The following is a 26,316-nucleotide window of genomic DNA, read 5'->3' on the forward strand; positions in this document are numbered from 1 at the left end:
CTAACAATCTGGGTTAATTAGTGTCTGAATATTTGAAAGAATGAATTATTCTTTATAGATCTGTACGCAGGTTCAGTGAAGTGAAAGAGCGTATACACGCTGGTTCAGTGAATGAAAACGGCATATACGCAGGTTGGTCCAAACACAGGAGCGTATGCATGCGGGTTTTAGGTTGTTGAAGTAGCGTATATCTTTTAAATTATGATCTAGCTGCCTCTGTTTATTGCTGCAGTGTTCTGTGTTCAGAATTTGGTGTGTGGTTACTGTTTCTGTGTTCTGGGTACAACTGTCAGAGAAGTGTTTACTTGATTCAGTGCTAATTGGGGAAAATGAGATTGTTTGATGCAGATATACTTGATGATTAATTGATGTTCATGGATCCAGTCTGAAAATTTATGAAACGTGGTCCCTGGAAGAAAGAGAAGGTTGTAGCCTTCAATAGGCCAGCACCTACGTATTAGTATCTTGGCTAGTACAAGAGCTAAGGGGGTTGTAGCTCCCTTCCAGGAGAAGCTGGAAAACGCGAGAGGGTTGTAGCTCTCTGCAGGTTGTAGCCTACGTACTGGTAAAGGACTGCACCAGTACATTGTAAAAGGAAGTTTCTAATTAAAGAAAGATAGAGGCGAATTGCAGCAGGTGGTTTTCACCCACATTGAGTTTCCACCTTATATCTTGTGTTCTTGTGTGTGACTGTCTTCTATTCTGTTTTACTGGTTTGGTTACTGTCTTTTTCACTCAGATACACAGTTTAATAATCAACATCTGAAAGATAAAGTAAATCATAAGTTTGCATTGTATACACGGGTTCCTTCTACATAGTTGTGTATATACGCGGGTTTTACTAACTGAAGTAGCGTATATCCTCTGAATTTTAAAAAGGGAATATTTGACTTGATAATACTGATTCACCCCCCCTATTCTGTTTTACTGGTATGGTTACTGTCTATTTCACTCAGATACACAGTTTAATAATCAACATCTGAAAGATAAAGTAAATCATAAGTTTGCATTGTATACGCAGGTTCCTTCTACATAGTTGTGTATATACGCGGGTTTTACTAACTGAAGTAGCGTATATCCTCTGAATTTTAAAAAGGGAATATTTGACTTGATAATACTGATTCACCCAACCCCGCCCCGCCCCCCCAACCCCCTCTCAGTATTATTTCCAACAATGTAGTCTCTAAATTAAGTTTCTTGACAATTGCTTCAGAGATAAGATTGACTTGAGATTCATTATCAAATAATGTATCAACCTTTGTATGTTTTGTAATGACATTGATATGGAAAAGTTCACTTCTTTCTTTATCATTTTGAGATTCAACAAGCTTGTTAGAAGAACTAGTCCTTGCATTAAAAGCTATAGCTTTCATTCCCATGGCTGTGATTTTGGTTTCAACACTTGAATTAGATCTTAGATCTTATTGAGTTGTAGCAACAGTGCTTTGTTTCCCCTTGTTATTGAACTTCTTTGGTCTCAATTTTGGATGTAATTTCGAGTGGTGGTCTTCATCATGGCCATTCTTTAAACAATGTTTATAAGTAAGTTGCTCTTCCTCTTTCTTAACAGTAGCACTTTTCTTACATTTGATTTAAATTTCCCCTTTCCTTTGTCTCCAAATTTAAAGGGTTTCTTGTTTGACTCTTGGGGAACATTCTTGACACTTGATTTTAAATGAGTTGCCTAACACATTCTTTTAGATTGGCAGGATTGTATGATATGTCACAAATAACTACGTAAACCCTTTGTACACTTAAGGATAATATAATTGTTTTTTGCATGTAAATTAATGGATAAAATTGTCTTCTTAATGCAGTTATAAAATCATTTCAAGAAGAGATGATTTTACCATTTTTTCTTCAAATCTTCTTGAGTTCTGGCTTCCCACTATATGAGATTTTCTCATTCCCAGCAAAGAGAAATAAGTTGGATTTTTGTAACATCATCATCAATCTTTTGAATCATGCAATAGACTTCAGTTTGACGAACCCAATTACCCAACCTTTTAGCATTTACTTCTTCATTGTACATTGGCAATTCAAACTTGACATCAAGCTCAATCACAAGAGACTTAGCATGTCCTCTTAGAGATGTAGGGGGAGTAGGTCTATGTGATGGAGGTGAATGAGGGTTACCAATCTAATTCTTCTTATGAGAAGTTTTTCAGATTGAGAATGACGAAGTACCATTATGATGACTTCCCTAGTTAAGAGGGAGTGTTGAAAAGTGTAACTAGGTTTGGTCCTCATAATGACATGTAATTATGATTTTATGTAATTGATGAAAAGAAGAAAAATGAAATTATTATTGTAATGCTTGTCTCATGGGTTTCATGAGCAAGAAATTTTATTTTTAGTACGACTCCCATCGAGAGTCCTTCAAATTGGTCATAAAGTCTAATTGAGTCAATGTCATGTATAAAGGACCCTTTTTGGGCATGTTACATCATGTATGATTCATTTAATAAGTGTGTAATCCCTCCAAAACCAGGGACGAAACCTCTCCTTGAAGTTGGCTACGAAATGGAGAATATAATTTACTTAATGGTCATGTTGGCTTTCATGTACTCATGTCAACTCATATACAAGGGAAAACTACTATAAATACGCTGCTTGGATTTCATATTTGTCATAGAATTTTGGTTATCTCATTTTGAAGTGCGAAGGTACTACAGTAATTACAGGAGTACAAAAGTGTAGTGGTGGGAAAGGACAACAATGCGATGGTGCAACAGTACAACAAGTGTGAGGTACAGTGGTTTGAATTTAAGTAGTATGAAGGTGACAAAGAAGGAACCAACGAAGAGAGGAAAATATACAAAATATTCCAACATTAATTTTGGAACTATTTTGGGCTAAGAGTTTTGTGAAGTGCAGTGTTGAACCAATGGGATTGAAACTTAGAAGAGTAACCAAGAAGAATGAAGAAGTAGAGGTTTGGTCATTGTAGGAAGAACCTCATCAAGGAGGATTTGTGTCTTGGTCTTGGAGGGGAAAATAGGTCCAGGGTCTTGGTCTTGGTATTCGTCAATTGGAATCTCTGTAAGAAGAATTTGTTCAGATTTTCCTCTCAAAGAGTGAGAGATTTTGCCCTCACTAATGGCCTATATTTCGTGTCTCTTGTGTCTTTATGGTTTATGCATTGCTAATTGTTTGATGAAGAACACTAATAACCTAAGTAAAAGAAGATCATAATCTAAAAAGGTAAAAAGCAATCAGGTGAGGATGGAGGTGGAGGAGGAGGAGGTGGATGCTTGCTCCCATTACAACCATCACCTTTTGGTTGATTAGAGCTTTCTCTTTGCAACTGTGTTGTTCTCTCATTGTACAACACTTTTACCATCTCAGTCATATAAAAAAACATTTCTAAAAGTCTCTCATCCTTAGAGATCAACTCTTGTCCTTGTCCTTCATATGCCATGACCTGTGGAGTTTGTGGCCTCCTTTACCCAATTGGAGGGTTAAGGTTCTTCAAGTGCTCATTCCCCTCTTCTCAATTTAGACCTTGTAAGCATTCAAAAAACTTGCAAATTCTATCAAACTTTAAAAAAAACCATGCTCTGATACCAAATTGATACAAAATCAAAAAATCAAGGTTACATGAAAAAATTTGCAAGCTAGTCTATGTCTTTTAGGCAATGGATCATGATCACAAAAACAAACAAACTTAAGTAAGTTTTGTAGAAATTTAATAGTTAAAATGGACAAACATGCAACATCAAAAACAACAAATTGATAACAAAGTTTACCCCTCTTGGGCTACATCTCCAAGTCCAGAATGCCCAAAAATTCATGGCTAGGTTCTTCTTGAGCTCAAAAAGATAGGCCTCCTTGAAGTTTCACTGCACAATTAATCTACAAACAGGTGTCACTTTGAAAATTTGACAACAAAAATGGCATAGCTCGTTTGGTTGGCACGTTGGAGTGGTATCCCAAAAGTTTCGGGTTCAATCTGCAACTTGGGGTGAAGGTTACGTTGGTTTTTAACATAAAAAATATGTAAGCCCCCTCTTGAACTCTACATTCCTGGTCATATGAAGCCCACGAGACCGAGGGGCGTGGGCCACGTGCTCTCCCTAGCCCCCGCTCTCGGTTTTGTGTTGGCATATGGCATGGGCTTAGGGCACAAGCAAGTTGCCACATGCCCCTCCCCCCCGAACTTCCCACTTGCGGTCGTGTGCATACCAAAGAACCAAGGATCGGGCCTTCAGCTGACACCCCGCCTCTATTAATCGGTTCTATGAATTCTAATATGCACTGTGGCTAGTCCAGTTGGGTGAGCCCGCCATGCCGACACTTCCCCCAACTGCTCAACCTTATCTCATTAAATATAATTGTGCGCCCATGTTTAACAAGAAACACTTATACCCTGGTTGGTCGGGCATTTGTTGCGTGGATAAGAGGTCATGGGGTCAAATTGTGTGGAGCTAGTCAGTTAACCAAACAAACTTTTGGCGCCATTTTTGAGGCCATGTGGCACCCTCTCATTGGGCCACATGACACCCTTTGATTGGTCCACGTGGTGGCCTATGATTGGCCCAAATCATGAACCTTTCAAACCAATACCAACACGGCAAATGTTCGCACAGGGTTCTCCTGTCTGCCAACCATACAATTTAGTCAACCTACTGACATCAGCGCCATATCATCATACAATCTAACCATTGAACCTCGCAAGTTGATTTTTTTTATTGTTTGCCAAGAACTTCAAAATGTGGTAGATTCATCATACGATGTTGGATTGAGTCGCTTCAAGCGTCATCAAATTCATAACGATGAGGTCTATGATTTGGCGCTGGTTTCGAGAGATTTTGAGTACTTTCATTTTTAGCATATTTTCAATCCCCTGGATCAACAACCCTGGTGCATTAGCACTAATTACTCATATTCTAGTGGGGAATCTTCAAAGAGGCAAAAATAACATGATGTTTTGGGCTAGTTAGTGACTTTTACTAAACCTAAGACCCTAATAGGTTGGGCATTGAAAAATATATAGTCATTGTCTTTTGAGCAATGACTATATGGAGGGAACCAAAAATAATATCATAGTTGTTATATTTTATTGCAAGCAAGAGTATTGCTTTATTATAGGCTTTTGCTTAGTTTGGAATATTTTCAATTGAAGGAAAGTTATGAGCCAACCTAGAAGATTGTTAAAGGAAAGTTAAGGTTTGTTCTTATTACTAGGTGGGGGACCAAAATAACACATCCAAAACTCAAATCTTTCTTTACAATCATAATTTTCATATTCTAAATGATGTAAACATGTGATTCAATCAAACCCTTGCATAGGATGGGGGTAAATACGTGCACAACGAAAAATGATCATATTTATTGTCATCATGATGAGGCGTTATTCATTGTAATCATAACTTCACATATTAAGGGATATGAAGTCATAATTCAATGGAACGCTTCACGTAGGAATGAAATTCTACAAAAAAAATATTACACTAAAGGAGTATGGCTCAAGCTTGTGCAAACTCTCAAGATGAATACATGCAAATTAAAGGGGGGAGACGAGTAAAAATCAAGGTATCTTTTCAAAGGCTTAGTACAACCAAGCTACACTTCTTCACTTGAGGCCTACCCATAACCTCACCTGAAGCTAGAGTATATAAATGCAACCAAGTTCATCCAAAGATAGGGATACCTCTCCCACTATGTCCTGAATACAATGCATTACCTAGGAATATAACATTCATTCAAGTAAATAGGCCACAACACTAATGTATAGGAAACACCCAAGGCAAATCTCTTGAATTTATCTTATATGGAGTATGTCACAGGACACAACAAAGAAGCAAACCAAACCATAGATGGTTCTTTTACATATTGCATTACTCCACGACACCATTGCCTATAAACTTGCCAGTTAAACCCTAAAGCATCTCTAGATCTCTCTCCTGCAACCCCTATCCTCTTCCACATTTCACTCGACCATTGTCTATTATTTTCCCTTCTAAGTTAAACCCAGAGTTGATACCTTTGTATATCTCTTTATCCACCTTGATTGCTTAGTATTTTTTAGTGCCCTCTTTATCTATTGGATGTGCCTTACCTTGTCTTTTGTAAGGCATTATGCAAGGCACTCTGTGTCCAATTTGAACACAAGTACCACCCATTCAATTGTGCCCTACAATGCCTCTGACCATTTAGTCACTTGGGTTCAATGGCTCCTCTCTATCCTTTCGTGACTAACATGCCATGTGCCCAAGAACCATACATCCTACCATTACAGTGAATGCCTGATTTTGCCCAAAAGCTCTCATGCCAACCACTGGAACCCTAAGTTTGGATTGTTCAACTCCTTATGTCAACATGTGACCCAAGCACCCAAGTTTATAAAAGTTAGTCCACCTCCTCATGTTAATTTGACCCAACAACCATTAAGATGGTTGTACAACAATCCAAATGTTGCAGTCACTAAGCTAACTATTACATCAATGCTTCAACTGATTTGTCGTTCTTCTACACATTGGAGCCCCTAAAGTCTTTTGCAATGAATGGATAAGTAATCTGCCCATTTATCTAATCCATGAAAATGCACTTCTTCATGCCCAAAACAATGTCTTCCTTCTACACTTCAATCCTCTTGTACAACTCCTTTAAATGATGAAAACGTTTGCAAGCCTTGCTCAAGTTTTCATGCCATTTCTTACAACTAAACAAAGTTTTCCAAAACACCCTTTTATAGGTGCTCTACTTCCACTCCTTGCTTCGAGGTAATGAGCTACCTTCTCTTCTTGTCATTGGAAATGATATGGCAAGTTGTTCCCAAGAACTTAGTCATCAAGTTGTTCAAAATACTCTCAAGTCGCCAAGATAATTGAAAGAAGCCCATACCTTAAAAGAGGCGCATTAAAACCAATTCTACCCTCACCTTTCATTAACCATCTTTAGATTTTTGGGTCATCTTGCCTATCTACAAGAGCCCTGAATAATGTTCAACATCTACCTCAGTCCTTACATACCGTGATCAATGTTCATTAGCTTTGTTATTTTGGTTTGATATCACAATTAAATCCATCCAAGTTGAGCATTGCACAACGTTGCCTTGATTGAATCTTCACGCTTAGATATGGGACAACTTTCTTATCTAAGCAAGTGTTCTAATCTTTGACCACTAACATCATTGTGGCATACACCACCATAGCTTCAAGCCTAGCTAATCTCTTCTCCAAAACCTTCAATATAGTATTGTTCACAAAAGTTTGCATGGAACTCCCTCTTAAAGTTATTCACCAAAGGTTGCATAGAAACCCCTTTTGAAGTTCCATTTGTTGATCTTCCATCAAGTCCATTGTATTAAAGTCTTCCACTACAAGGTTTCTTAATTCATTAACTAGTTGTGGAAACCAAGCTCAAGATAGTGATCTCACTACAATTTGTTGATGCTTTTTTACAACAGAAATGACACACCAGTGTGGCATGAAGAGATGCTCACCTTCAAAGCACTATTGTTCACCAAAGGCTACATAGAACCACTTGTTGAAGTTTCATTTGTTGATCTTCAATCAAAGTCCATTGCATGTCTCCCACTACAAAGTTTGCTTAATTCCTTTCCTAGTTGTGAAAGCCAAAAGCCAAAAGTAGTGATTTGATTGACAACTTGATACTTCTTTTCCATATGAATGATACACACGTCTTGGCATGAAAAAACTCACAAACTACTAAGTGATCCATGGATTTTGTCTTCACCTTTTGGAATTTTGTTTGAGAATGTTGAAAATAGTTGCGAGAAAGGTCCTTCTTTGACTTATGCCTTCGTCAAGAGACCAAGAAACAATTTTCCTTAGCATGCACAAGTTCCTAGAAGTTAGGACAAGCTCCTAAAATTTATGAAAAATTCCTAGAAGTTAGGAAGAGTTCCTAAAAGTTAGGACAAATTCCTATAAGTTAGGATGACTCATGAAGCAGTTTTTCTAATACGTAAAATTGGAAGGCTTAGTGGTTGTCTTCTAGTGTGAGTTAGATTTGGGAAAAGGACAAGCGATTGGGTTCTAGTTCTAAATTGAGACTAGACAAGCTACAATAGTCAGTTTGACTCAGGTAATACATCAATCATAAATCAACTTCCTAAAATACAACTTGTCAGATTTATCCTACGCGGATTGCTTATGAGGACAAAGGCAACATTGTACATCATTATTTTGTGAGCATGAGTTGGTGAGACAAAGCAATAGAGAGTGCATGGTTGTGTGTGTGAGCTTGTGAGAGGAAGGGTGTGCAAGAGAAGCTTATGCGAAATTTGAGGAGGAATTTCCCTTGGGATTTGCGCAAGGATTTAGGGAGAATTCCCTAAATAATAAGAGCAACCTATGAGCATAGAAATAGGGAGGCAAGATCAAGCTACTTGTAAGGGTTTCAAGCCTAATCAAGCAAGAAGAGCCATTGTGTTTTCTATTCATACAATATTATGTTGTAAAAGATCTATTGCTTATTCTTTTATCAATAAATTTGTCGAACAAGCAAAGGGTTTTTCCAATTGGGTTCCCTAGTAATTTTTGTGTCTTGATTATTGAGTGGAAAATGTTTATTTATGTTCTTATTCTGCTACAAATAAGTGGAGAAAATTTGTGTCTTAATGAAAAGAAATTAGCTTTCAATTTGTTCATTAGAGTAGTTGTAGATTTTCATAGATTTTTTACATGGTATTAGAGCAAGGAACAGAATAAAGACCATCACAAGGTGATTCATTCATCACAAAAGCAATTCATCATTGGAGAAGCACTTGCGGTAGTCACAACCTTGAAAAATAGATCTTAGTTGTTTTGGTGCATAATTTTTTGTTGTTATTTCTCTGTACAACGAATTGAATATCTTTGTGATATTACAGGTAATGTTGAGCCCTAGGTTGAAGCCGGTCTAAGGTCTCAAAGTGTTGGAACAATGGTATAGAGGTTGTCGAATGATAACACAAAAAAGAAGGCCTAGTGGAGAAGGTATAGCAAAATTTTCTAAAGAGATTTTGGACCAAAATTGGAGGGTTGATGTGGATTGTCATCAAGCCCTAACCCACACCTAAATTCACAAGAGTTTGTGCACAGGGTCGAGAAGGAGAAGGCAAAAAGAAGTCATCTTTTTTAGGTATGTATGTGTCTCCTGTGTTGATGTAATTGATAAGTGGTGGTGTCCACGTTGGATAGTTTTGGTGGGAAACTTGAGTGTAGGTTGGAAGGTTGTTAGAAGTTGCCTTATGTGAGCCCTAAGTATAAATTCTTGTGAAGGAGTACAACGTTGTTAGTGGGAAAGTGTTGGAGAGCTCTATGGGAAAGTAAGATGGCTTACCGAGGATTAAGAGTAAATCACTATTTAGAGGGAGCATCGAACTTCATTCCATGGAAAGGGAGGAACACAATAGCGCTGGAAAAGATTGGAGTGGGAGAGTTCATCAAGCAGTGAATAACACCACATCAAGATCGCCACCAATTGGCCCAACATAATAAGAATGATATCAAGGCAAGGAGGATTATATGATATGTTCGATGTCATCATAAAACTATATCAGAGTACTAATGATACCAGGGATTTTTCTCTTGAGGAGAAGCTGAGTATCTAGATGAGCAAGGATAAGCCCATTATCACATATTTGTCAAGGTTCAATTAAGTACGAGATGAAATGGGTGGTGTGGGTGTGATTGTATCTAATCATGACATTGCAATTTTTGCAAGTCTTGGAAAGGCTTCCAGGTTGCTATTAGTGGGAGAGAAATTTCCCAATTGGGAAACGTTTTGGACTGACTATGTTCCGAAAGAGATCAAGACAGGGACTAGAGATGGTAGATCAATTATGACAATGAACAAGGAGAACCTTGCCCTATCAAGCAAAGGCCAAGGGTAAGAAGGGCCAAGGAGAGGCGAAGTCCAATGAAAGGGCAAGAAAAAGGATCTAAACAAAATCAAGTGATTCCATTGTGTTTGGACACTATGCCACAAAGTACCCTAAGTGGAAGGAGTCTAGTAAGGATCATGTAGATTGTTGACACCTAATCATTGGGATTGAGTGAAATTTTGTAAATATTATAAATTGTAAATAATGGAGAATAAGAAAATGAAGAGACATTGGGAGGTGAAGCCCAAGAGTCTCTCCCTTCTTGTATATAACCATGAGCAGCGTTAATGAAGAAACACAATTCGATTTGAGGAGTTACCTCCTGGCCTGACATGGTATCAGAGCCAACTCCCAAAATTAGTTGTTGTGGTGTAAATCTTGTCATTAGGAAAAAGTTGTACAAGCATCGAAAGAAGTGTTATGATAATCCGAGTAAATATTTGGGTTTGATAATTGATGGTATGGACCAAAAGAAAACACTTTTACCACATTTTGTTCGCACACCCAAAAATTTACAAGGAAAAATTTATTTAGTATCATTTGGTCAATTGTATGGTCTTCAATGGGAAAATGTTGCCAAGGGTGTACTTCACAACTCCAAATTTTCATAATGATGCAAATCTGACAATAATCATAATTCATGATATGATTTTTCATTGGTATGGTAATCTTCTTGAAATTTTGTATCTATAATTGGACAACACTTGTCATGAAAACAAAAATCAAGTTGTTTTTGGATATTTAAACATGCTTGTTGAATTGAGAATTTTTCAGAAGGTAAATGTTGGTTTCCTTCTTGTTGGACACACTCATGACCATATTGATCAGATGTTCAATCGTTTTTCAATGACATTGTGGAGGAAGAAAGAAAATTGGTTTCCTTTTTGTTGGGCACACTCATGACCATATTGATTAGATGTTCAGCCGTTTTTCAGTCACATTGAGAAAGAAGGAAGTCGGGAGCTTGCCATTATTAATTGAATGTATTAAGAAATCATACATGCCAGACCCTGCTTTTGATGTGTTGGAAGAAACTGTTGACATGCAAAGGTTTATTCTGGAAGCGCATGGCGAGGAGAAATGTATTGAACAACTTAATGACATTAGCTTCCAACATCAATTTCGTATCAAAAAAATTGATGAGAAAACACTAATATGGGGCAAGAAGTATTCAAGTACTGCAGAATGGGCACTGTCATCAGGTTTGGAATTTTAGAAGTTCATTCCAGATCATCCAATATTTGCATCAAAAATATTGTTATTACAATCAGTTGGTGAAGTTCATAATGCACAGAGACAGAATAGAGATATAAATTATTATGATTGCATGGAAAAAATTAAAAAATGCATTAGATATACATGAGTACTTTGACATTACTGACACAGTTTGGTGGGAGTAATTTTTCAATAATCAAAGTGATAGCATTTCAAGAACAACAAATGAATATATACCTTTGAAAAATCCATTTATTTGGCCACAAAATGTGTCAAAATGAAGAAAGAAACATTGTTGAACAACAACAATCTCAAGGTATTATTAATTCTTCACAGGGAGAGGAAAGAGATGTATATTGGTTCCAGAAGATCTAGTGCACAGCATGAAGCGATGGATGACTTTTACAGGGGTTCAGTACAATATATGGAGGGTTGCATGATCGTAGTGCTCGCAGATGGAGATCCCAATGGTTATCCATTTTGGGTTGCTAAGGTTATAAAGGTTTTTACAAAAAATGAAGATGTTACAGGTGTTGAAGTACATTGGTATGCCACAAATACACACCTGTTCAATGGTGTGTATAAGCCAGAGATGGTAATTGATAAAAAAAATGGCGGAAAGAAAAAGAAAGGGTACAAATATAAATCGTCGCCACACAGACCTCTTCAAATTGAAGGATGTTGACATACTTGTTTATAACTGCAATTTAATTAAGAGAAGAACTCTTCACTTCAAGACTATAGAGATTCTGAAAAAGTTGTTACCAGAAGGAACGGTGTTGAGATGGGAGTCTGCTAAAACCAGTTGTAGATCTAGAAGAATTTTGAAACCGGAAATGGTGGACATGCATGTGGACTCAGATGGAGCACTAGTTGATGAAAGAGAAAAATATAGAACATCTTCGTCTGCATCCAGTCATTCATGTGAAGATGTGAATTCTGATGGTGTGCAAGAAAATAAAAGTGATTTTGAATAATTGTTTACGACAGTTTATATAATTGATGTTTGCATCGTATCTTAAAATAAAAAATTTGATTTCCATATGGTGTTAAATCAGAGAAGTTATGAGTCATTTTTATGTTGTTGGATTATATGTTTTAATTATGATAATTTTTATTGTTTAGAATATCTACAATGCAACAATAAATTAGAGATATAATTTATGTTTAATTTAATGTGCAAATAATGACATTTTGATTAATTTAGTCATGTAATTTGTTCATAATGTCATGGTTTTTTAATTTTATGGTTGAAAATTTTCTCTTTTTTGTATTTTTAATATTATGGTTGAAAACAATTAGAATTTTAGCGATCTCTAGTGTGTTGTTATTATATGTTTAATAACATGGATAAAAACTAAAATGTTATTCTACCAAAAAACATTAGTGTTTTTTTGTTAAAAACGACTGTTTTACACATAAAAACTCGGTTTTACTGACATTTTTTAAAATGTTTAAAATTGATCCTAAAAAGGAAACCACTGTTCCAGTATCAACACTTTTCGTTCTCAGAGTGTTTTTTGCACGAAAAATTCATTTTCACTGCCATTTTTAAAACATGTTCAAAATTGAGCCTAAAACAAATCATCGTTTCAATATACACACTTTTCATTTTTAGCATTGTTTTTTATGTTTTTACTGAGTATTTTTTTGCCAGAGTTCTCGTTTCAAAATTTACGTTGTTTATATATATATATATATATATCCCTCCATCTCTCCTTGTTTGTCTCTCTATCTCAACCCCTCAAACACACACTCTTTCACTCCATATCTATCAATCTCTTTGTCCCTCCCTCTCTCTCCATCTCTCTCTTCTTCTTCTTTCTTCACTTTCCATTTATATCTCTATCTCTCTTTGTCTCTATATTACCCACAAAACATACACTTTGTCCAATCTATCTATCTATCCATCGGTCTTCCTCCCCGTCTTCCGTGCTTCTATGTCTCTTCCCTCTTGTTGTCCTCTCTCCATCTTTCTTATCACTCCCTCTCTCTAATTATTTATTCTTACCTCCCTCTCTCCCCCTCCAACTCCATCTCTCCACTCTTTCACATTTCTCTCTCTCTCTCCAACTCTGTTACCATATCCTTCCCTTTCTCCTCTCTCCTTCTTGCCCTCATTCTCTCCATCTCTGCTTTGTCTCTTTATCTCACCCCCAAACATACACACTCTCTTCATCTCTCCCTTGTCACTCCCCCTCTCCCTCCACTTCTCACTCTCTATGTATTTCTTCTTCTCTCCCTCTCCTCTCTCTTAAGTCTGCTCTCTCGTACTTTCTCTCCCTTCCCTTATCACTCTCTCTTCTCCCATCACTTTCCTCGTCTCTCTCAACTCTCTCTCTCTCTCTCCAACTATGTTACTATATCCCTCTATCTCTCCTCCCCTCCCCCTTTCTCTCTATCTCTTTTTATCTCACCCTTAAACATATTGTCTCTCTCTCTCCCCTCCATCTCTCCCTTGTCACTCCCTCTTTCTCCACTTCTCACTTTCTATGTCTTTCTTCTTCTGTCCCTCTCCCCTCCTCTCTTGCAATTCTTATCTCTCTCTTTCTTTCCTACCTTCCTCACTCTCTCTGCCCTCCAATCCTCTCACTCTCTCCCTCCCTCTCTCTTCTTTCTCCCTCCATCTTTGTGTTTCCCTCTCCCTTTCTTACCCTTTTCTACATCTCACTCATCTCCCTCTGTCTCTCTTCATTCCTCCTATCCCCTACTCTTAGGTTTATCTCCATCTCTCCCTTGTCACTCCCCCTATCTCTCAACCTCTATCACTTTGTCTTTGTTCTTCCCTCCCATATATATCTAGAGTTAATATATATTATGATATATTAATATATATTATATTATAACAAATTTAATATTGTATTAATCCTCATGGCTCTAAGGCATGGCTCCACTTGCGCTTTGAGTAGGGGAGGTGTGTGCAGTCGTGTTGCCTCCCGTTGGCAATCCTTGGGCCCGACCCCTACCACTCGCGCGGAGGTTGTTCCTAGGCACGCAACTATGGGCTTCTCGACAATCGTCAATCCAAAAACTCAACCACAGACTTCTGACTGAGAGACCCATGCCAACATTCTATGAAGAGAGGTCACCACGGAGGAGGTTGATGTGGAATTCACTTGGATTCCAAACCATGCTCTCACCCGAGCGCGAAACCCTCTACGTGCGTACAATTGAAACATGGTGGCAAATGAAAACCATCAGGAGAGTTGCTATGCAAGAGCAAGAGAAGCATTCCAAGACTCTGGAAACTAAAACTGATTGGCTCATTGAAAAGTTTGTTGTGTATGTAAAAGCCATCCACCATTGCAAATTTATCACTTGAAATGCTCTGAAATATATTGTCATAAAAAAGAAGTCAACAATGAAAGCCCATTCAACCGTTGAAGGAGTTCCGCACATCAAGGAAGAGGACCCTTCCACAAGTCATCGAGCCATCACCGGGAAACAGGAGGGAAGCTCTTAGGAAACTCCCATTCGTCTGGATGATGAACGGGCTACCACCAACCAGGGGTGATAAAGTCGACTTGCTTTACTGTTTTTTCTCCGCAAAAGTTTCTCTGTTGCAGAAAATAATAATTTTTGGATGGCCAGCAACCATAAGGCGTTCTTCTCCTTTCTTGACTTCTATTTTCTCAATTTTTGAAATTGTTGTAATGAGAGTACCTCTTTGCTCCACTCTTGTACTCTCTTCCCTCTTTTGTTTGGGTAGTATTGTAAATACAACTTATGTTATGATGACAACTAGCATTTTCACTGAGTCTTGTGTTAAATTCTTTCCCACACAACCCTTTTTGTAATCTGCCAATTTACCAAGAAACAAGAAATATACTATCTTATTACCAAACAAAAAAAAAATTGTATTAAACCACCAACCAGGAGTGATAAAGTCGACTTGCTTTACTGTTTTTTCTCCGCAAAAGTTTCTATCGCAGAAAATAATAATTTTTGGATGGCCAGCAACCATAAGGCGTTCTTCTCCTTTCTCGACTTCTATTTTCTCAATTTTTGAAATTGTTGTAATGAGAGTACCTCTTTGCTCCACTCTTGTACTCTCTTCCCTCTTTTGTTTGGGTAGTATTGTAAATACAACTTATGTTATGATGACAACTAGCATTTTCACAGAGTCTTGTGTTAAATTCTTTCCCACACAACCCTTTTTGTAATTTGCCAATTTACCAAGAAACAAGAAATATACTATCTTATTTACCAAACAAAAAAAATTGTATTAAACCATTATTAAATTTAATAATATTAATATAAATTTTAGATTTAATAATAATAATAATAATATTAATCTTTTAATATTAATAATAATAATATTAATCTTTTAATATTAATATTAAAATTAATAATATTTTTTGTATGGTATTCATAATAATTTGGTCCATACACTTTACTTAAATAAAACCTATTTTTTTTAGTATTAAGTATAAAAGAAGTTTATGAAGTTAAGATAAAAAGAAATTTTATTTATTTACAATACATCTGGTTTATTTATATTTTTATTTATTTATCATATCTCTTTTATTTATCATGGTATTTGGCCCATAGGCTTGGTTTATTTATATTTTTATTTATTTATCATCTCTTTTATTCCTCATGGTATTTCGCCCATAAGCTTGGTATATAATTAGATGTTGGTTTCTAATCCTATGTGATATATTTTTATTTATTTATCACATTTTTATACCTCTTTTATATTTATTTATTTACCATACCTATAGTTTATTTATGTACCATACATTTTTTTAGTGTTCGTAAGCCTCTTTATATTTTAAATTTATATTGTGTTTATACATACTAACAATTAGATTGATTTTTAAATATAATTGACATTAGATTATATATGTTAAATGTCAAACATTACACATACATTTGAGTCTACATTAACATATTTACGTTTTTATGTGAGATTTTACATTTACATTCAGGTCTCTCTCCCTCTCCCACTATGTTACTATATCCCTCCCTCTTCTTCCCCCCTCCCCCCTTTCTATCTCTCTCTTATCTCACCCCTAAACATGCTCTCTTTCTCTCCATAGATCTTGTCACTCCCTTTCTCTCCACTTCTCACTCGCTATGTCTTTCTTCTTCCCTCTCTCTTCCCCATCTCTCTCTGCTCTCCATCTTTGTGTTTCCCTCTCGTACTTCCTTTCCCTTATCCCATCACTCTCTTCCCCATCACTCTCTCTCTCTCCAACTATGTTTACTAAATTCATCCCTCCTTCTCCCCTTCTCTCTATCTCTCTCTCTTTATCTCACCCCTAAACATACTCTCTCTCTCTCTCCATCTCTCTCATCACCCCCTCTCCACTTCTCACTTTGTCTTTCTTCTTCCCTCTCTTCCCCATCTCTCTTTCCATCTTTGTGTCTCTCTCCTCCCTTGGGCTTTCTCTACATCTCTCTTCCTTCCTCCTATCTCTATTTCTCCCATTCAACCTTCCTATCTCTCCACCTCTATCACCCCTATCTTTAAATTTATCTCAATCTCTCCCATGTCAATCTCGTTCTCTCTCCACCTCTATCATTGTTTTTGTTCTTCCCTCCAAGTTAATATATATCATAATATATTATAATATAACAAATTTAATATTGTATTCAACAAAAGTTATTAAATTTTATTATATTAATATGAATATTAAATTCAATAATAATAATAATAACAATTTTTTAATATTAATATTAAGAATAATAATATTTTTTTGTATGGTAATAATTATTTGGCCCATAAGAGTTGCCTAAATAAAATTTATTTTTATTTATTTATCATACCTCTTTTATTTATATATTTATTTATTTATCATCTCTTATCTCATTTATTTACCATGGTATTTGGTGCATAAGCTTGGTGTATAATTAAATTGATTTCTAACCTATTTAATATATTTTTATTTGTTTCATCGCTACTCTATAAATCTTTTATATTTATTTATTTATCTTAACTCTTTAATAAATATAGTAGTTGGAGTTGGAGCATGGTATTAATAATTATTTGTACTATGATATTTGACCCATAAGCTTCACATAAATAAAACATATTTTCCAGTGTTCGTAAATTTTGTTTATACATACTAATAATTAGAATGATGATTTTTGAAGATTTTTAAAAAACACCAACATTAGATTAAAATAGTAACTATGAAATTTTACATTTACATTTACGTGGTAATAGACTGTTACATTTTTATGTGAACTTTCCCTAATAATGAATTGCATTTACATTTAAATTTTTACATTCACATGTTTACAACCACCTCTCAATGCAATGAGCAAATTACAAACAGCATACCCTTCTCTTTTTTTGTGTAAGTCAGCTTGTTATATTAAAATGAGGTATTTATAGTACAAAAAATCTGCGCCTGCAAACAAAGGGCTGCCAGACTGCAAGCCCAACCCCAAAATTGACCAAAAAAGACACCCATACTACCACGAGCACACCACACAGGCTGGCAGAGCAAAAATGCTTTACTAAAACAAACAACTCAACCCCTGCCTCACTGAGGCAGCAGACAGACATCAGCAGCGACAAACCAACTAACCGGCAGAACATAAAAGACCAGCCGAATGAACCCAAAAAACCAGCCGAGGCAAAAGCCAGCCCCACTACATCTTGAGCACAAAATAATTTTTGGATGCTTCCGGAGCAGATTCAGACATCGAGATCCCTGCCTGCGTAGGCTTGGAATGGTTGCTTTGATAATCGCCCGCCGATTCTTCCTTTTGGTTTTCGGCCTGCCTTGCATCCTGCCCAATGGTTTGCTTTAAGAGTTAAATTAACACTGTGAGCTTCTTTGTGATGGTGTCTACTTGTTGCTCCAGCGCACTTATCTTGAGTTCCAGGGTCTCCAAAATCTCTGTGTTCCTCAGACTTAGCCTCAGTGATGTACTAGACCTTACGCATTTGCTCCGCATAGTTGCCCTGCTGCATGCTTAAGGCTTTGGCTAACAGTGTTTTCATTCTCCAGCTTTCTGCTTGCGTCCTCACAAATTGGGTAGCTGCGTGGTGACAATTCCTAGATCTTGGAGCCAATCCACCTCCTCTTCCATTTCTTGCTCTTTCAGCGTCTTTTCTTCTTTAGTTACCATAGCTTTCAGGTCGTTAATCTTTCACTTATTCTTCTGCGACGTGCGAGTTTCATACATCTATCTGGCCATCTTAAGATCTCTATTAGCAGAGACGTTACGACTACCTTCACCTGCCATGATCGTGCTTTCACTCACTGTATAGTTCCGAGTACTTTCAGCAGAAGAGAGGGGATCTACCCTGTAACACAATAAAGGAAGAAAAAGCGGTCTTTAGTCGGTAATCTCCCAGGCAACTTCTATTTAGTAACAACCAAAAGCATTGTTTTATCGTGTTACAAGGAAAAACCCCTCTTTTGTTGAAAGTACTCAGAACTATACAGTGAATAAAAGCACGATCATGGCAAGAAAAAATAGTCGTAACGCCTCTGATAATAAAGATCTTAAAATGAACAGAGAGATGCATGAAACTCGCACGCCACAGAAGAATAAGCGAAAAATTAACGACCTAGAAGCTATAGTAACCGAAGAAGAAAAGACGTTGAAAGAACAAAAAATAAAAGAGAAAGTGGACTGGCTCCAAAATCCAAGAACTGTCACCACGTGGGCTACCCAATTTGTGAGAACGCAAATGCGGAGCAAATGCACAAGGTCCAGCACATCACTGAGGCTAAGTCTGAGTAACACATAACGATTTTGGAGAGCCTGGAACTAAGATAAGCACATTGGAGCAACAAGTAGATACCATTACAAAGAAACTCACAGTGTTAATCAAACTCTCAAGGCAAATCATTAGTCAAGATGCAAGATAGGTCGAAAACCAAAAGGAAAAACTAGCGGGCGATTATCAAAGAGATCACAAGCCTGCACAGGCAAGCATCTCGATGTGTGAATTTGCTCCGAAAGCATCCAGGAATTATTTTGTGCTCGAGATGTAGTGGCACTAGCTTTTGCCTCTGCTAGTTTTTGCCTCGACTGGTTTTTGGGTTCATTCCGCTGGTCTGTTATGGTCCTTTAGGCTCTGCCAATTAGTTGGTTTGTCGCTGTTGATGTCTGTCTACTGCCTCAATTAGGCAGGGGTTTAGTTGTTTTTAGTAAAGCACTTTTGCTTTGCCACCCGGCATGGTGTGCTCGTGGTAGTATGGGTGTCTCTTTTGGTAAATTTTGGGGTTGGGCTTGCAGTCTAGCAACCCTTTGTCTGCAAAAGGGCTTGTAGTTTGACAACCCACCTACGCAAGCAAGCATCCCGATGTGTAAATCTGCTCCAGAAGCATCTAGGAATTATTTTGTGCTCAAGATGTAGTGGCACTGGCTTTTGCCTCGACTGGTTTTTGGGTTCATTCCGCTGATCTATGATGGTCCTTTATGCTCTGCCGATTAGTTGGTTTGTCGCTGTTTATGTCTATCTACTGCGTCAGTTAGGCAAGTGTTTAGTTATTTGTTTTAGTAAATCACTTTTGCTTTGCCACCCTACGTGGTGTGCTCGTGGTAGTATGGGTGTCTTTTTTGGTAAATTTTGGGGTTGGGCTTGCAATCTGGCAACCCTTTGTCTGCAAAAGGACTTGCAGTCTAATAACCTTTCTTTTGCTTTGCCACCCTGCGTGGTGTGCTCGTGGTAGTATGGGTGTCTTTTTTGGTAAATTTTGGGGTTGGGCTTGCAATCTGGCAACCCTCTGTCTGCAAAAGGACTTGCAGTCTGATAACCTATCTGCAAAAGCAAACCTTTTGTACTATAAACACTTCTTTTTAATATAACAAAAAAAACTGATTTATAACATTTATTTACCATGGTATTTGGTGCATAAGCTTGGTGTATAATTAAATTGATTTCTAACCTATTTAATATATTTTTATTTGTTTCATCGCTACTCTATAAATCTTTTATATTTATTTATTTATCTTAACTCTTTAATAAATATAGTAGTTGGAGTTGGAGCATGGTATTAATAATTATTTGTACTATGATATTTGACCCATAAGCTTCACATAAATAAAACATATTTTCAAGTGTTCATAAATTTTGTTTATACATACTAATAATTAGATTGATTTTTGAAGATTTTTAAAAAACACGAACATTAGATTAAACTATGAAATTTTACATTTACATTTAAATTCACATTTAGATATTTTGGTTTCTTAATTGTTTAATGTGAACTTTGAGTGGTAATAGACTGTTTACATTTTTATGTGAAATAGTTTGTTTATATTTACATTCACATTTAAATTTTTACATTTCAATTTACATTCACATGTTTACAGCCACATTTAAATTTTTACATTTCCATTTACATTCACATGTTTACAACCACCTCTCAATGCAATGAGCAAATTACAAACAGCATCCCCTTCAAACTAAAGGATGAGCAAATTACAAACAGCATCCCCTTCAAACTAAAGGAAGAAATGTTTAAGATTAAAAAAAAAATTGTTTAAGATCAAAAGAGAAAAAATGTTTAAGATTAAAAAAGAAAAAGAAATGTTTAAGATTAAGAAAATTTGTAATAATAAATAATAGAAAAAGAAATGTTTTACATTCACATGTTTACAACCTCTCAATGCAATGAGCAAATGTTTCAAATTAAAGGAAGAAATGTTTCAGATTGTTGACACCAACTCATTAAGACGAGGTGAATAGTTGTAAATAATAAATAATAGAAAATAAAGAAATGAAACAAGAGTATCCTTTTTTATATAATTATGAGCAGCTTTTATGAAGAAAGGCAATTCAATTTGAAAAGTTACCTCCTTAGTATAAAGAATACATGCCTTTTAAGGCAATTCAATTTGAAAAGTTACCTCCTTAGTATAAAGGATACATGGATATACATGGATGAAGGGACTCAAGTAACATACCTAGTATAAACAACAACACAACACATGGATGAAGGGACTCAAATAACATTTTCATGGATGTAGGGACTCAAGTAACATACCTAGTATAAACCTAAGACTCTCATATCTACCTACATGAGTGAAGGAAGGTTGTAGCTATTAGGTCAGGGTTTCTATATTATATAGATAGCCTTTTCCCTTCCCTAACTGCCATGCCTATCAAGCTCCCTTCCCTCATGATTCCCCCTTCGGTGGGGGGGTTGATGCTGGGGTCAGAAGGATAGGTTGTAAGTGAGTAAGCCCTTCGGTGCAGGTAATAAACCACTATCATAGAAGAATCTCCCAGAATGCGGCACTAACAGGCTTTCAAACAGGAAAGTCTAGCATGCCTGCCTTAACCAAGCTCCTTCAGATTATCCCAAACAGGATGTATTGTAAGTAAGAAAGTAGCAGCTATACGGTTGAAAGATCGGGGCCCGGCCCCTCTCCCATTAAGCTTTTAGTATTGCTCTCAACGCATCACTGAAAAATTGTACAGGGATCTCATGACCCATCAATCTACTAGGGACGTGACGTTTATTCTCAAAAATACATACGTTGGTACTTACCGTCCAAACCAATAGGTTGCCCGTCAAGGATCTTCAACAGTGTATTTTCCCATTCGTCAGAACTAGATCCCCTTGGTAATGAGTTAAGCTAATCCAAAAACCCCTATATAACCCACCCCACCAACTTAGGAAAGTCACTATAGATATATATCATTATATATGTAATGACGCATTCATTCATTATATATGTAATGACGCATTCATTCATTATATATGTAATGACGGTATCGAATCCAGTCATTCATTATATATGTAATTATGAGCATAGAGAAACGACTACTTAAGTCCTTTATATATGTCATTACGCTTTAGCAGACAATGTTGCTATTATAAAGCGGACAATGTTGCTATTATATATGTCATTACGCTTTAGCAGACTTGGCATAAAAGATCACAACACATGTATGAAGGGACTCAAATAACATTTTCATGTTTGAAGAGACTCAAATAACATTTTCATCTCAAACATATTTATGTCACAAAATTAAGGTAGAAGCTTATTTCACTAGAGTTTCCGTGGAGGGCAATTGGGTTAAGTAACAAGATGATCACTTGAGGACAAATGGTTTGACCACCAAAATGATGAAGAGCATATGCCATGGCTATTGGAGTTGACCACTTAATAAGTACCAATATAGGAAGAGTTCAAACCCATTGGGCAAAGGATTTGTTGAAGAGAAAAATCCTTAGAGAAATACAGTTGGATTGAAAGAGTAAAACAAAAACTTAAACTAAGAGAATTCTTTTATGAATTAAAAGAGTCAACTTATATCGAACTTGATAGCTGTCCCTTGAACTTGTCGTAAATCTTTCCAAACAAGCCTTCGCCCAAAGTCAATATATCTATCTTGATTAGGTGCCTTTTAAGATGTTTTTTCGCCAATCTTTCCAAACAAGTCTTTCACGAGAGTTAATAAACCTTTACCCACCTTAATTGGGAAACTCTAGAAAGTCTTTTGCCAATCTTTCCAAACAAGTCAATAACTAGGGGGTAAAAGGGGTAGCAGACAATGTTTACTCTCTTGAACTGGGCTATATGTGGGTCAGCTTTTCCTCTCTTGTTATCACTCTCCAATGGAGTTATAAATGCTGGGAACTTAGTAGATTCAAAACTTAATTTATAATGTTAATTCAAAACTTGATTTAGTATGATATCATAATAACGCAGTGGTATTCAAAACTTAGGTATATTTTAAAATTATAATAACGGTAAAATCTTCTTCATGATATATAAAATATTTAATATATAAAGCCAAAGTAATATATAAGAAAACTAGTATCTGTCAAATAAACGGCCTAAGCAAAATTTTATGATGTTATAATAACGCATTAGTATTTGGGATGCAAATCACAACGGTAAAAACCAACTAAATGATATATAAAATAGTTCATATATATAACCGAACTAATATATTAAAAAATGCTGTCAGGTAAAAGAGCCAATCAAAAACAAATTACACGAAGGATTTACAAGACAATCAAAAATTTATGTATAAAAACATCAATTATTAAAAAAAATCACAACGGTAAAAACTAACTAAATAATATATAAAACCGAACTGATATATAATAAAAAAATGCTGTCAGGTAAAAGCCAATCAAAAATTAACACGAAGGATTTATTAAAGAAAGATTAAAACAAGGTCAACCCACAATCCTTGGATCGTGTTGACCGTAACGATATCCCTATCTCGGCATGAGACCAGATTCAAATATCGAGATGCAGAGAACAGGTTTAAAAAAACATATCGGCTTTAGAAATGCAGAGAACAGGTTTAAAGGATTTCAGCAATAGAGATTAAGAGCAACGGTTTAGAATATCTCAGGAATAAAGATACAACAAGTTCAAAATATCTCAGCAAAAGAGATAAAGAGTTCTAAAATAGAAATACATTGTACAGGTTAAACATCTTAGGATTAGATATAGTGCACATATTTAAAACATCCCAGAACTAGGGATACAGTAGACCAGAGGGTTTAAAATCTCTGCAATAGAGATATATTGGTTTATAATATCTTATAGCATTAGAGATACTTTGATGCAGAGTACAGTCATCAGCAATTAAGATGCAGAGAAAACGTTTAAAATATCTCAGCAATAGAAATAGATCGGTTTAAAACATCTCAGCATTAGAGATAGTGTGCAGATTACAGTGTACAGGTTTAAAATATCTCAGCAATAGTCATACACTCTGATTGGCATTAAACCATCTCACCACTAGAGACACTGAAAAGATTTAAGACATCTAAGAATTAGGTATACATTATACAGATGGATGTCTCTGGAATAGAAATACATCGGCTGAAATATCTCTGCAATAAAAATAGTGTACATATTTCAAACATGTCAGCATTAGAGATACAGTGTACAAGTTTCAAACACGTCGGAATTTGTACAGATTTAAGACATCACAGAATCAGGTATACTATATACAAATGGTTTAGAGATGGTGTAGAGATTTAAATCATCCGAACAACAATGTTTTAAAACATCTGAGCAGTAGAGTGTGTACAGATTTTTAAACATCTGAACATTATAGATCGTGTACACATTTAAACATATGAACATTAATGTTTAAGAATTGAAGATTAAAGAATCTGAACACTCGGGATAGTGTACATCTCAGAATTAGTGATACACTATACAGACTTCAAGTTAGAGATGAATGTACTGACTTAAAACAATAGATAGTGTACTGACTTAAAACATCTGAACAATAGTGAGTGTACACAGTATTCAGACTTAAAAAAAAATCTGAACATTAGAGTGTACACAGTATTCAGACTTGAAAAAAAAAATATGAACATTATAGTGTACACAGTATTAAAACATCTGAACAATAGAGAATGTACACAGTATTCAGACTTAAGAAAAAATCTGAACATTAGAGTGCACACAGTATTCAGACTTCAAAAAAATTAGAGTGTACATAGTATTCAGACTTCCCAAAAAAAATCTGCAAATTAGGGTCCGCTTGCGAGATAGAGTACAGACTTCAAATATTTCAGCAGGAGAGATACTAAGTAGACTTCAAACATCTCAGCAGCATCGCAAATAGTACAGATTTATAATATCTCAACAGCAGAGATACATAGAACATACTTGCAATAATCTCAACTCAGAAGAGGTACGGAGTGAAGTTAAACATCTACAACTCGGCAGAAATTCGCAGTAAGATTTTAAATATCGCCTGTTCAGATTTAGTGATACAGATTTAAAATAACCACAACTCGTATTAGAGACACACCTAGGTATTTAAAATAACAACTCAGCTTTAGTGATGGAGAGCACAGATTTAGAATAATTACAACTCAGCATTAGAAAAACATCCATATATCAGCATTAGCAACATGGTACAAATTAACAGCATCCACATCTAAGCATTAGAAAGGTAGATTTAAATTATCCATAGCCCAGCATTATAGATGCAGAGTAAAGACTTTAAATATGCCCAGCTCAGCATTAGAGATGCAGGATACAAATTTAAAATATCGTCAATGCTGAATACATATTTAATAAATCCCCAACTTAGCGTCAGAGTAAATAATTACAATATTCCGAACTCTGTTTTAGAGATATTTAGTACATAGACCGGCAGATCAGGCATTAGAGATACTGAATATAGAGACGGAGTACAAGTCTGAAGTATCCCTATCTCGGCATTAGAGATGCAGAGTACAGATTTAAAATGAAAATTAGTACTGCCGCCAGAACATTACCACAAAAAGAACCTGATTAAACAGATTTCTCTAACTCGGCATGAGATATGAGAATACAGATCATCCCTAACTCAGCTTTAGAGATAGAGTTCAGATTTAAAACGAAAATTTTAGCAATACAACCGGAACATTACGACAGACACAAATCCCACTGAACAGGAATAAATGGCATTCTAACAGAACAAAAGTGGAAATAGAAAAACTTCAAACCATCAAAACTATAGCAGATCCGTTCAGCACTTTCACAGATGAAGAATTGAAAGAACAGTGATTACCCACAAACCCCAAAGACTTGTGCACATGATATATTAGAACTGAAATACTTAAACACACAAAATCAAGGGCTTCAAATGGGTAAACAACATAATACAGCCAAAAATAGAAACCCTGAAACAAATCTAAAAAATTGGCAGCCAAAATCGAAATCTTAGCTCACCCTTAATCTCGGACAGACATCTAACACCAACCCATACAAGCCCTGTACATATCTGATTTAAATCCCACATCTGATTTGAATCCCACGGTTCGATAGCTTACATTTTCATCATCTTGATTTCTATATGAATATGCACACCGACGAAGCGACTTAAACGGAACTATAGCCGTGCACAAAGTCATATTTTTCATCATCTTGATTTCGATATGAATATGCACACCGACGAAGCGACTTAAACGGAACTATAGCCGTGCACAAAGTCATATCGATTCCATCGTTCAAAATACAGAAGGGTTCCAGAAACAGACGAAATAATCGAATCGTTTAAACGCTACCTACGAGCAGATAGTATCTAAACTTCGGGATAATTTCTAGCAACAAAATTTTAGTCATTCAAGAAACCCTAGCTGCCTTGCGGCAGATGTAATTTCCAGCAACAAAATTTTAGTCATTCAAGAAACCCTAGTTGCCTTGCGGCAGATGTAATTTCTAGCAACAAAATTTTAGTCATTCAAGAAACCATAACAAAATTATGAACATCATAGCAGGTAAAATTAAATAGACATAAATAAACAAAAAAATATACTTATTGAAAAAAAATAAAGCAGAAAGAAAGAGAGAGATAAGAAATCTGCGATAAGAAC

This window comes from Pinus tabuliformis, chromosome X (assembly GCF_031772625.1).
Source record: "Pinus tabuliformis cultivar Carrire ecotype Pingquan chromosome X, CPIR1, whole genome shotgun sequence".
NCBI classification, from domain to species: Eukaryota; Viridiplantae; Streptophyta; class Pinopsida; order Pinales; family Pinaceae; genus Pinus; species Pinus tabuliformis.